This window comes from Borostomias antarcticus (assembly GCF_949987555.1).
Source record: "Borostomias antarcticus genome assembly, chromosome: 4".
Classification (NCBI taxonomy): Eukaryota; Metazoa; Chordata; class Actinopteri; order Stomiiformes; family Stomiidae; genus Borostomias; species Borostomias antarcticus.
This window is the reverse complement of record NC_140237.1, coordinates 10,267,475-10,281,992: the sequence shown is the minus strand read 5'-3', so window position 1 is coordinate 10,281,992 and position 14,518 is coordinate 10,267,475.

The window sequence follows — 14,518 nt, the reverse complement described above, 5'->3', positions numbered from 1 at the left end:
GTACTGTGATGCTACAGTCACCAAATCTCCCCGCATTCCTCCATGGCTCCGGCCCCTGAATATGAATTTTCGTGAAACGAAATGCATTTTAGTCATTCAGGCCATGGTTGCGTAGCGTAGGCCACATGAGCAAAACAGGGGATCGTTTATATTAATGATAACCTACATGTATGCCCAGATCATTAGGTCTTGGTTATATCTGATCACCACAATCAAACTCGGTTAATAACCTATTCAAATCAATACAGCACATCGTTTCCCTTTCCTAGCGCTATTTCTGAGAATGGTAGGCTATTTCTGAGAATGGTAGGCTATTTCTGAGAATGGTAGGCTATTTCTGAGAATGGTAGGCTATTTCTTGCGGCTCCCTCAGATTTTACTTTGAGAAGATACCAAAAGATGGCGCTGCTCTACCGGGACCAGTGGGATGTATTACATGCGCTACCAAAATACACATTGACATTGCTTCACCGTTGTGAGTAATGGGTGGGCCCGTGTCAAGAGCTGCTTATACCCAACAAGGTTGTTTGTACCCCACCCTCTCCCCTCCCCTCACTCTACCCTTCCCTCTCACCAGCCCCCAACCTGCTCGTCAGGTTTGTCTACCGCGCACAATAGGCCGAATGAATGGATAGTGAATGAGGGGCATGGAGAATTAGGCTGAGCTCATTGCCCAACTAGCCTACTGTTCGGTGTGATGGTACATTTCCATGATTGGGAAAGCATACCTACTGCAAAATATTAAAATGGTGTTAGTATACTTCAGTATTTTCTGAAAATAAGAAGAATAGTGAAGTTCAAATTCCTGTTTATTTTATTTTTTTTGGTGAGGTGTTCGTCAAACTGCTAAAACACATTAGGTTTTTTCTCCGTCTGTGTTTTCTCAGAGAGGAGAGGGACAATTGATTTGGGCACTTATTCATATTACCACAAACATAATCCTATTCATTTATACCCTATGGATGTTTGCACCAGTGTGAAGTTTTAAAACCAGTCCAGAGACCAGATTTGGTCGCAGATAATCCTTATCCGCATACAAGAAGGAGGAGTCTGTGATATCCTTTCACATTCTACCCACACATACTGGAGCCAAAGTGAAGATGAAATTCAGTAGAAATGACTTCCATGGAGTGTTGCGTGCCGCCGGTGTGACACATCTCTATCTGTTTGTAGAACCTCCCACCTGCCTGGGCTTGCCGGTATGACATCACCCAGGTGAAACAGTCAGTTAGTCTGGCGGTATCATGGTACTACACAACCCTGTCAGACATCAGCGCATTCTTATCTAAATCACCACCAACCAGTTTCCTCAGGGAAATTACTTAATAATAAGGTGTAATAAGGTGTAATAATTTAGCCAGGTGCAAGAAAATAACTGTTAAGAAGAGCTTGTTCTCCTTCAGGCATACTAGAGTGGACCACGTCTGGAGTAGAGTTTGTACCAGGGGTTCCCAGGCCAGTTCATTTCAGTATTTCAAGGACAGCACTTATTCTCACATGACTGTCTCAATGACAAAAACACACACAGCTGGCCTCTATAATACTGAGTCCCCCCCAGACACCCCCCCAGACACCCCCCCTATCTGTGAGAAAATGTCATCTCTCTCATTGATTGCTGGTGGGGAGGTCATAACTGCCAGCCTGTTTTATTTTCAGCCTATATACAGATGTGTTGTGTGTTGTGTGTGTGTGTGTGTGTGTGTGTGCGTGTTTGTGGGGGAGATGGGACAACAGGAAGGGGACAGTGGAGGCCCCCCAGTGACTCATCGGGCTAAGGCACATACCACAAGGCTAGTCCTTACTGCAGCCCGCATTCCAGCCTGGGTCATGTGCTCTCTCTCTCTCTCTCTCTCTCTCTCTCTCTCTCTCTCTCTCTCTCTCCCTCTCTCTCTCACCTTTAATGTCTATCTTCCTAACAAAGCAGGAAGGGACAGTGCATGGGAAATGCATAGTTAAGTTATTCAGAAAGATACCAGTATTGTGAGGAGGCCTCCTTTCTTGAGATACCCTCATCACATTCCAGCTCCACAGTAACACCAGGGATCAATACCCTCCTCCTCATACTCAAACTCCACACAGCAACGCCAGGGGTGAACGGCTTCGGTTTAGTTAATACCTCAGTCCCTTAGCCCACAGCCACATGTACATTTCACTTGTACTGTTGTTGTAAAGAGCAAGCACAAAAATGGGCAGCAGCTGGTAGAAACAATCAGAAATCCCCCAACCTTGAATGGGCAGGACACATCTTAAACACCCTAGGATAATACATAACTTGTTGCTGTAGCCTACAACTGTTGTTACAGAATCTCTCACCATCAGTAGCAGTTCTAGCAGGTTTTACCTGGGGTGGCAAACGGGTGGCAGGGGTTCTACCTGGGGGGGCAGAGGTTATCTCCCCAATAGAAATAGGGTGAGAACTGCCAGCTAGAACCGCCACTGCTCACCGTAATCTCATGAGTATACAGAACAATCTTTATACTAACTGGATTAAATATCTGTAATATTATCCCTTAACTCGTTCTTCCCCAAAAACGGTTCTGTTAAGATAATGTGACAGCCCTGACAATGGTTGGATGAGGAACACAGTATCACCCACCAGCCTCTCTAGCGTTCTCTCTCAGATTGGTTGACATGCCCAGTAACGGCAGGAAGGGGGTGGCGGGCTACAAGGGTCTGGGGTCATGTTGACTGGGAGGAAGCATTTGTGATATTTCATTGTGTCGGTTGAGTATTTTTTTTCGTGGGAGTTTTACTGTATGGTGGCCCCCTTCTTCTCCTCCTCCTCCTCCTCCTCCTCCTCCTCCTCCTCTGCTCCAGGCTCTCACCCGAAGTACTGGGTTAGAGAGAGGTTTATGTTCCTGGTTTCTGTGAACTCAGGCAGCCAGCTTCCCCTCCATCCTGTTACCCATACCCATTTTCTGAGAGTGTAGTGAGAGCACCTGGTAGTGAGCATAAACTAGACCTGCGCCAGTCAAGATTATGCTCACTACCAGGTACAAGTACCCTCCCTACACTCACAGAAAAGAGTGTACCTGTATGTACAACCATTTTTAAGGGAACCCTCTGAAAAGAGTCCAGAGCCGTGAGCCTTTCAGGTGAGTTAGTAGATAGAGCTCTCCATAAAGAACCCTGTAAAGGTACAGTTATGTTATGGTCCAGTCAGACCTGAAAGGGTTCAGACAGTAAATGTTTACAGAGGATTCCGCTACAGGGACAAATTGTCCTACATATCACTTTTCTGAGTATGTACCTGGTTTTCATGTGATTTAATGTGACTGTAAATAAAGAAAACTAAGAAAATAAAAACCCAGCAGTAACAAGACCTCTCTGACCTCACATCTCATAAATCCCTAACAAGGAAATACAGTTGGCATGAGCCAATACAATACATATGAGCCCAAAGGCCCATATCCATTTACATGTACTGTGATGTTATGTAAACAGCGGTTGATGATCCACATCAGTGTCACCTGCACCATCCCCCTTGCAAAATAGCATAGTTCATTGTTATGAACAGGTATTGCTAACAATGGCTAACTTGGCTAGAACTACAAAGACGGGGAATCTTGCATTTCGCATTTTGTTTCTGGAAGGCATTCAACTGGGATATGATGTTAAAGTTGTCAAATCCGGAGCTCCCATAGAAAAGGAACACAGCATCAGTTTTACCCCTTCTCCACAGTCTTATCCCACAGGTCTATTTGACTATTCCTGGCAGGGTGGTTCTAGGTGAGGGGAGGCCCACCCACGCAGGGATCCATTGGGAAGTAATGGTGCCCCATGTGGCTGCAGGGCCCCGTGTACAGCATGAGGTCTGCATGTGGTCAAGCTTAATGAGGACTGGAGGTCCTGAGAGCATTGTATGAAGCAGGAGGACCATCTCCACTCTTCACTCTGCTCGGCGCAGTGGGAGTGGGGTCATCTGGGTGCTATGAAGCTTTGGGGAATCTCATCCCAGGCCAAGGACAGGAAATGATGTCGTTCAGGATGTGGGAGTGTGTGGAGGGGTGTTCTCCAGGGTGAGGGTTCTATGTGGGAACAGCAACAGGCCCAGCAGAACAGAACACGTGGGTTCCGTTAGGAGGCAGGCAGAACTCTCCCTCCAGACCTCTTGTTTTACTGGGTGCTATAGTCCACAGCACCTCGTGCTCCTCCGGGTCAAGATTGGCACTGAGAGATGGACTTGTAGTCTAGTGTCTAGCCTACCAACTGGGCTTGGACATAGTTCTCGGTCCAGATCCCTCCATGTCTTAACTGATTTCACACAGCTATTTTCAGGGGCTCCTCATGAAATGTTGGTAATATTATAATATTTTTATTTTACCTTTATTTACCCAAGGAAACCCACTGAAACCAAGGTCTCATTGTCAGTGGTGCTCTGGTTACACAATACATCATGAACAATATAAAACAATTAAAAAAACGATTGGTATGTCAATCTATTAAGAAATCTATCTAACTAATTACATGATCTATTATTAATTCATCACAATCGCATCAGGGGAAAAAAACAAATGAAGATGTTTCAATTAAAATACATTACATTATTGTGGCAGATGAGTAAAGCATTGAACAGACATTACAAAAGGTGGCTTTAGAAGTCAATACATGTTTTGTTAAATTATTATTTGCAATATCTTAAGTGTATGGCTATCAATCAATCTGAGCAATATATTCAGCTTGCGCTAATATGTCTGTGGATTTTTGAAAATATTGTGCCTCTTGATGGCGGCTTGTAGCTGCATTGGAGGACGTAATTTGTGACGCTTCCATTAAGCCCTTGTCTTCTACCACACTTACTGTAGCAGTAAGTCTGAGGTAGACTTAGCCTACTCATTCTGTGCTGCCTGCTCTCTGTAGCCTACGGGGTCCATTGGAAAAATCATTTTTTTTTAATATATTTTTTAATTGCGATTAATTTGTTTTAGTTAGTTGCATTAGTTTAACTAACATAGTTGCATTCGTTTAATTAACATACTATGCATAATTAACTGGTATAATTAGCATGTTAAATTGACATTTCTAAAACAATATAACATACAAACATATTCATACATTTTACACAATTAAATAATGTACTGAAGCTCTTAGTGATTCAGAATTTTTCTCATCAATATGGGGTGTCTGATCAGGACACGGAGGCAGGAATCTCCTTTGAGGGGTTTTATTAAACAGATGCAGTTTACACAGGCACAGGCTAGTCTCAGAGTGATTCTATTTATCTTTCTGTGTGTGTGTGTGTGTGTGTGTGTGGTTCTAAAGGGAGGAAAAAATATACATCTACAATTAGAAATAACTTTTACAGTTAGCCTACAGTACTTCTATTATCAGACACATAGGCTAACTTACCTAAATCTCTCTAGCACCCCATAATCTCTAAATTTACTTGACTAACTTGGAAGTCTTAATAATATCAGGAATAAAGAGAGCTAAATATAGCCTAGTAACCAAATAGAATATTCTAGCATAAGCTAGCTAGGTACTAGTGTACAACGTCAGTCACAAGGGCTAACACTCAAATAGACCTAGCATACTGTAAATCTGTGGTAAAACGTATTACTTGGATATTATGCTAAACAACAAATGATGGATTCACTGATAATCTAAACTAAATATATCTGACAAACAGAAAGGTGTACTCACTTATATTCATTGACACACACAAAGGCAACCACAAGTGTCCATACCATACCATGACCTACTCACACAAGCAATTTGAACCTCATTTGGCCACAGGGAATGCAATCGATTGCGTTTTTGCCACTTATAAGAATTTTAGTTTGTTATACCGCCACCCTGTGGTCAATCAGCTTTGTATTTCTCCAGTGGCCATTAGGTATGCCCTTCTACCGCTTTATGAAATTTTGGAAAAATCGGCATGTGGTTAGGTCCAAACCAGAAATGAGAGCTCTAGCACCACCATTTTGTTTGCCAATAATGGAGTGGTCGCCTCCATTTACGTGTACTGATATTTCTTCAAGGTTTTGTGGTATTAGGTAAAGCTGTTTCCAAGTTATAGCCTACATCTTTTTCTGAAAAGGGACGACCTCTGCAATTTCCATTGGCCTGTAGCGGCTTTGTTTTTTGATGTATAAAGATACCCAATATAATGCCTTTGTAGACATTGGTCTAGAGAGATTGTGGCTACCGAGTTCCGTGCAAATTGCTCAAAAATGTATATGAGTAGAGATGACTTTGACACATTGGTGGCACTAGAGTGTTTGAGGTGTTGACGCGAGGTGTTGACGTGAACCTTGGTGACAGGAGTCATGGACTGTCACCAAGTTTTATGCCAACACCTCGAACACTAAGATATGATAATGCTAAGATATTACCTAATTTCCTATTTGATGGCTTCGCCACCAATTGGCTGTGACGGGCGAAGCATACTTTGTGGCGATTTTTTTTGTCAGAAGATCAACTGACACCAGTGACCACTCAGTGAGTTTCCTGTTTTTGAAAACGAGAGTTTATGGTGTTTTTGATGGATTTTGTCTATGCACCTATGGATCCATTGAGTGTGTTAGCAGTGATGGGCTATATCTCGAGAGTGCACCGTTTGATGAAACTTTGATATCGGTCGTTGTATATGATCATAAATAACCTTATAACCTGGCTTATAATGCTAAATTCTGAACCTGTCCTTTAAAGCTACATCTTACATACAGTCTGATCAATAGTTGGTTGTTCAGGTGTTGAAACAGAGTTGTGTTTCTTGTAAAAATGTAAAAATCCAAACACCTTTGATCCAAAAGTCAATCTAATACAGAAGAGGTTGAAATAATTTGCCTAATTTGAATGATGGAAAGTGTTGTTCCAGTTTAAATTGTGAGAAGACTGAAGTGAAACGGAGCTGATTTGAACCTTCCTGTCCAGGCAGTCTCTAGCTGAGTCATGCGTCATAGTGCCAGATTGAGTAGCTACCTCCAGCAACAGGTGTCTGATGGTTGTTAAAACAAGCTAGGGTGTGGTCAGTAAGTTGACACCGAGGTATGGTTGTGTATGTGGGGGAGGGAAACAGGACAACAATACATGGGCAGAGCCCAATGAGTACAGTAGATTTGGAGTGAGCCGAGTCTGACTGGGACCTTGATCTATTTAATCTCTATTTAAAGAGGCAGATTGACTGAGAAAAACTCAACAGCAATGGCCTCAGAAAAATAAGAAACATATCTAAATACATAAATATACAACTATACCTAGGCTACTACACAAAATCATGAAATACAACATAAAATGTGAATAAATTGGTCACAGAAAGTTTGTGTTCAAAGGCATCAGTAACAGCAGATCTGCCCTCTCCTACGGTACCTGCCCATACCCAGGCCAGTCCACACACCTAGAGCGAGGGAGGGAGGGGTCAGGATGCATAGCTAGTCAGTCGCACCCTGAACTAGCTTGAACAGCTCTAGGCCCTGGCTAGCCTATTGTAATACCTCCCTGGGCCAGCCAACCTCTGCAACTAACACTGTCCTCAGTAGTGGTCACAAACCAAGACCAAACAAAGACCTCAGTAGATAAGCTGCAGCTAGAGATGTTGTGACAACAGTACATCTTTGTTTACTTGTTGCCTTAATGTAGAGAAGTGCAAATAAACATCAACAAATAAATACCCCAATGTTGTTTAAACAGCCTCTCACCTTTTCAACTGCCAGAGCTGCTGTATTCTCTTGAAAATAACACTCACTCACTCTGTTTTCAAATTGAATTTGAATCTATTGAGTCAATATCTGATTCCATTTGGAAAATATATAATTTAGTTCCTGAACATATAAGAGAGACGAGGCAAGGGACATGCGTAATGTTATGATGACTTCCCTAAGCCTGAAATTCCCATCTAGCCTGCACCTGCCTCTGAACTGGTCAGGTACACCACATTCAGCAATATTTGAGCAACATTTGTTAGGGAAAGTCATTCAGGTCCAGTCTTAGAGGGATTAGAGAGATTTACATGAGAGATTTACATGCCGTCCATTAGAGGTGTGATTTCTTCTTTACAGCTGTGACCTGAGGTAGCTATCTCTGCTCCAGCCATTAAAATCTGATCACCTACTTGAAACAAACTTGTTAACCAATCTCTTATAGCTGATAAAGCCTAGTACCAGGCCCCGGCACCAGCTCCTGCCCCAACACCAGCACCAGCTCCTGCCCCAACACCAGCACCAGCTCCTGCCCCAACACCAGCTCCTGCCCCAACACCAGCACCAGCTCCTGCCCCAACACCAGCACCAGCTCCTGCACCAACACCAGCACCAGCTCCTGCCCCAACACCAGCACCAGCTCCTGCCCCAACACCAGCACCAGCTCCTAACCTTTACCTCAGCCCCAGTCCCACCCCAAGCTCTACAGTCCTGGGGCCTCATTTATCATTGAGGTACGCCTTCTTTTACACGGTCTTTTTCGCGATTTCAGGCGTACGCCATTTGCCCCCCCCACATTGCGATTTATCAAGCCGAAAGGGCGGAAATTTAGTCGTCTTTCTCCGCGCTTTTGTACGACACCTCTCAACTTGTCCTACCGATTTACACGGTGTTCTACGCCCTTTTTGAACACAGGGGGAACTGGCGACGCAGGTGGTGCGTCGGTGAATTACTATGTTTGACGGAGAGAATAAGAGCGACAGTGCATGAACGCACAATCATGTAGGCTAATAGCCCAATTCAGCACCAACATATATCGCAATGCTAGATTAGACGTGTCCTCTAACCGGCTCATTCATGGTCCGATATGGATTTGTTCCCCAAACTTAACCTATGCGCTGTCCCAAACCTTTCCGCGCTATATGTCACACACCTAATGCAGGCACTCCATCAAACGGCAATAATTGACCAATTAGATTGTCATTAATATGTGATCATGTGGACCTGTTTGCTCTTTGGTAAGCATATAAATGACAGTCCTCCTGTGCGTAATGCGAGCCTAAATGAATCCGGCGCTACTCGGCCTACTGGCCGAGATAGAACTCCAAAGAGGTGACGGCGATGGCGACTGCACCCACATAAGGGCACCATCAGTGAATGAATACGTCTATGTGAATCGCTAAAATGTGCACACTAGAAATACCCAAATCATATGTGACGCCGACATGCTCATCACAAGTGTAGTGGCACGGTGGCCTGGCTCCACGCATGACTCATTCATCCTGGCGCACAGCAGGGTAGGGCTGCGCGTGACGGCTGGCTTGTTGGTGTGTCCATAGCCAAGATACATATTCTTTGTCTTATTTACTTTTAATCTTTATTAGCATTTTCCATCCATACAACGACAATACAATAAAACATCAAAACCTACAATAACAGCTTATGGGTACATCCATCCATGCAGCTTTTTTTTCTTACTCAAATATGACAATTTTAATATTAGTGGTATCATCACACTTCCTTCTATAATCCATCCATTTTTCCCATCTCCCTTCAAACTTTCCTTCCTGCATCCTCAATGCATGCGTGAACCTCTCCCTAACATACATCTCCTCCACAACACCCAGCCACTGCTCCTTGGTTGGGCGTTCCACCTTATACCAAGCCCTCGTTATTGTCTTTTTACTAGCAACCAATAGTACTTTCACTAGGTATCTGTCCCCTCCTTGTACATCATCCCGTGTTATGTTTGCCAAGATATATATTCAAAGCTGATAAGAAGGTGGAGGCCGGCGCGCTGGAGGTGGAGGCTACAACTCGCGGGGGCACGACCGTCAGGTCAAGGACCACTGCAGACTCCCCCTCCTCTGAGTCCCACCCCACGTCAGAGTCTGGAGAAACAATTTCAATCATTTTCTTTGAGTTTGTCTGTGAACTTGATTATGCATTAAACATTTCATTGTGCAGCCATATTCATTTGATATGTTTTTCTGTTGGCAGTCAAATAAATGCTGTGATTTACCGGGTGATTTAGATGAGTCTTAATTTCCCAGAGGGGAAAATGTTTAATGTGTTCTAACATTATGAAGTGGTCATCTGCGTTATTGTTCCCTGTTTTTGGTCCTAATTTAATCATAGCCTACCACAGAATGTTTGCTTTCCTCACAGCCACATGTTACAGTATGTCCGTGTATGCCAAATCCTAGATGCACAAAACGTAGCTAAAGTAGGCTACTAAGCTGTAGGAGCAAACAGACAAAGGTAGGCTATTAATACCTTCCGAAGAGGATTGTCTTCCTCGCGTGGACCTCACCAACAAGCACATGCACCTCCGTCTCCGAGAAGTTCCTCTTCTTAGCTCTTCGTTCCATGTTTCATTGTCCCGCCTGGGTGCTCCACGCTACCTTTTTAAGCCGGTTCCTTCCGGGAAACCACGTTTGGCCACTCATGGTTTTGACCATATATGGTTGGATTAGGGCGTGGCGAGGGCGGAACACGGGGCGCGTGCGCGTACGCTCTCTTCCCCGCCAGTCTCGGATTTCTCGTGCAGAAAAGGGCGTACGACCTTTTTGATAGATCCGAAAAGCGTGTATATATTCTCGTCGTACGCTCGATTTCGCATTTTCCGCGTTTTCGTCGTACGCCCTCTTTTACACCGGAATTTACACGCTCTTTGATAAATGAGGCCCCTGTAAAGTTCCTGGCAGGTTTGAACCCAAAAGCACAAGGAAACATACACAGTTTCAAGGAAAGGTCAGTCAACAGGAGAAGTGCTGTCACTCAGGCAAACAAGTCCGACAAAGAGCAGGCTGGGAATCCAAGACCCAGAAAGCAGGGTGAAACAGGCAGGTCCGGAAGAAAACAGGTACGAAGAATGCTGGAAAATGTCAATCAGAGAACAAAGGGAAGTGGACTGGTAGACTATATGCTGATGGACTACAGGAGATGGGTGGGAAAACGAGGTGAAGACCGCGTGCTTGCATGGCAGGGGGAAGTGGCAGGGTCTCAAATGACAGAATAGTTAATGAGTGCCATGGTATGAAAAGTTCACCCCCAGGCCTGCAGCAGATCTAAAACAAGATGAAATGATCAGATGGTCTCAGGCAGCAGAAACAGTAACTAAAAGTATCTTAAAGGTTAATGATGGCAATAGAACTACAGCCTACCACCTCTGCTTTAATCTCTGTGATGACAGACAGATTTATAGCCTATATGGCTTAATGTAAAAGGGAAGACATGGAATGAGATGCTGCTACTGACTCTCTGAGCCCCTCCTGGCGAGTCCATACATGCCCTTTGGAATGTTGGTGTGAGCTCTTCTTAAGGCTCAGAGCTGCCTGTCTGCCCCTGCAACTAGTGGGAGTCCTATCTACTCATTCCGATCTGATGGGATCTATCCATAGCAGCCTATAGGAGCTGGCCAGCTTCAACTCACTTCTGAGCACCGTGTGCTGTGTTTCGCCATACCTGACGTGACGACAGCATTTCACATTTCCTGCTTCAGTGTCGAGAGGAGCAGTGGGAGGCAGGTTGATGAGGCAGACTACAGGTGAGCACCGCGCGATAAGAGGAAGGCTACGACTCCGTGGGAAGGTGCTATTCCGTTGGTTTATCTGGGCTATTATTGGACATCTATTTTCCCAGTGACTGAAAGCTGAAAGGTATTTTTTTTTCTTTTCAAACGTTATTTTATTCCATATAATGTGAGGCTTCTTCCTTCACGAATGGGTGTGTATGAAGACGCTGCTCATTCTCATATCTTATCATCTGCACACGCACTTAAGCTGATTGTACAAATTACTGTAGGCAATACAAAATCATAGGCTACTGAACAGGAGATGCGCACGAAGGGCCATGTCGTTGGCCTGCGTGTGGTTGTCGTTGCAGCAGGAAGTGTAAAGCACGGTGGGGATTGACTCAGGCGCGTCGTTAAGGGTGGGGAAACGATTCATCCGTTTCCACCGGTGAGCGTGTCCTACGAGAGAGACGCATCCTCCGGGTTCTTGGAGCTGAGGGGGGTCTTCCCCCGCGCGGGGGGACTGGAGCGACTCCTCGGGACAGGGACCTCTAGCCTGGCAACTTTATTCGACCACTATCACTTTGTTCTCTGCGGAATAAGAACAACAGTGTAGCGAAGTTCAATTTGGGATGGGTCGGCAGTAGGACTTGATGCGTGTTGTGATATGGAGCGAACCCAAACGCACAACACAGACACGGGAGGTTTACGAAGGTTCAAATTGTAGACTAGCCCAGTGAAAGGATGTGAGTTGAGGAGCGGCTGTGAATGGCGTGGGCAGCTGAATGGCAGGTAAAGCAGGAAGATGAGGAATGATCCTGAGCACAAAGACAATTGTAGCCTACAAACTTGGAACCTATATATAACACGAAGAACGAATCGCTAAGATGTCAGTGTGCCACTACCACGATCTAACCTGCTGGTCCCCAATAAGGCAGGTCTAGGACTACATTTGAAACCCATGAATAGAGGCTACTGTTGAGTTGATGCGTTAATGGAAGGCAGGTGTGCAGGATCCATGGGGCGGCAGGACAGGGACACAAACACAGAGAGACCAGCAGGGGGCGCACAAAGAGAAGGAAACGCAGAAACACCATTGGATCGGTTACGGTGAGAACGGCAGTGACAGAGCGATGCGTCAGTTAACCTGCTTAACCACAGGTCTTTATTTACCATTATGAACAATGGACCTGTAGCCTATGAATATAAAAATAGACTGCCCTGCCGACGGATGCTGTTAGTTTGATTATGACATCCTGATTAAGAGATGATTATTATTCTCTTAAATAATTTCTTAGCCCCAAAAGAGAATTTCTAACATGACAAAACAACCCAATACAACGTTTCCATTTTGGGTATGCCTACATATTTAAATTTGTTAAAGTAAATGATTTACGCACGAGTGCGTAAAATGCAGATTATAGAAGCCCATATACCTACAGAATACACCCGTGCCAGGCCTTTTTAAAAACGGGACTCGTCGCGCTCTCCACCCGTGTATTGTCTTTGTGTAACAAGTGTCAGTAGGCTACTGCTTCCACCATCACTCTTACGCACTCCCACTGATTAGGTCTACTTGATTCTCGCGGTAATATACATCAAAATCACCTGAGAGTACAAAGCAGTCCAGGAAGCTGGAATGTTTAATTTCCTGATTTGAGTCTTCCCCAGCTCGTCCTCCACCCAATAGTTTGGGTACAGGAAAACGCGCAGGTGAAACATGTGCTGCCTTTGCAATATAATTAGTCCCCCATCCACTGCCAAACAGTGCAAACCTCAAATCTACGGAAGATGAATCACCTGAAGGTTATGAACAAAACAAAAAAAGCATCTGAGATCAGCGGGATTTCACACCTCGCGGCTCGCGCTCCGAGGAGCTGTCAGAGTGTCGCGTGGGCGGCACCAGCTGGCTCTCGCGCTCCCCACGCGCTGACCAGAGTGATGCTCAGAAGAGAGATGCAGCGGTAAACCTGTTTGGCATGACGCGCGGTGGGAGGGAACCATAAACGCATATTAGTGCGATGTCCGCACCACACATGGATTAGTGTGGGACAAGATCACACATCGACCTGGGCAGAGCTGTGTCGGTAGAGGCTAGAGAGCTCAACAGCCAGGCGAGGCGGGAAACGCGCCGTGGGGAACGGTTACACGCGACGCCACGGCACCGAGCTCATGGGCGCAGAGAGGAGTTCTATCGCGGGGTAGATGGTTCCCGGAGAGAGGAGGATAGAGAGTGGACTACAGGATATATTGAGATAGAGCCTTTGCTTGGATTTGCCGGTTGTAATAGTCCGTTAGGCTATGGAGAGACGAAGTGACGGACACGATCCGGTGGAGACGATTGACGGTCCTGGTAGTAGAGGATCAGGTAAGCTGGCTCCTGCTCTGAGGGATATTTATTATTAAATAAGAATATAATTATTATGCTATAGACTTAAATCTAATGTTGCATAATAAGAACATCTCATTGAAACCCTTAACTCTACAAGCTCTATGAATTGTTTTATTCTCACTATTTTAACATAGCCTAGGCCTACTGAATAGTCATGAAGATGTGTGTCACATTTAGCCTACTTACTAATGAGCAAACCTGCTTGTACATAGTGGTTCTGACATATAAATAAATAATACTTTATTGTAGCCTATTCATTGACTCGGGTTCAGTAGGCTAACTGGTCAACCCTGGCCTGAAATAGCTTACGCAGCACTGAGGCGGACAGTGCTGAACATTTCACGCTGGACGGTCAAGAAGGAAGCAACGGCTTGGAATCATCTTGGTGAAATATTGGATAATGGAAATTATAGCCTACCACATAGCCTAGGTCGGATCTGTAACAATACTTATTTAAATACAATATAGAGTTCTTAAATTTAATTAGGCCTACAATATTTATTAAATTAAATACAATATTTATAATAACCTAACACAAACCCCATCCGTGTTATTGCCTTGTTTACATTTAGAGGCTATAATGAACAAGACTACTTCGCTCCCTGTAATCCTCATTAACATTTCTCACAGCTCAGTGTAATTTGATCATATTTCCTTCCTCAGCCTGAATGTGTCAGGTTCATTTTAGCACTGAGACCCTTATTCTGGTGAAGAGCCCTCGAGGCCAACGCTGATGGAGGAGGAGAGAAT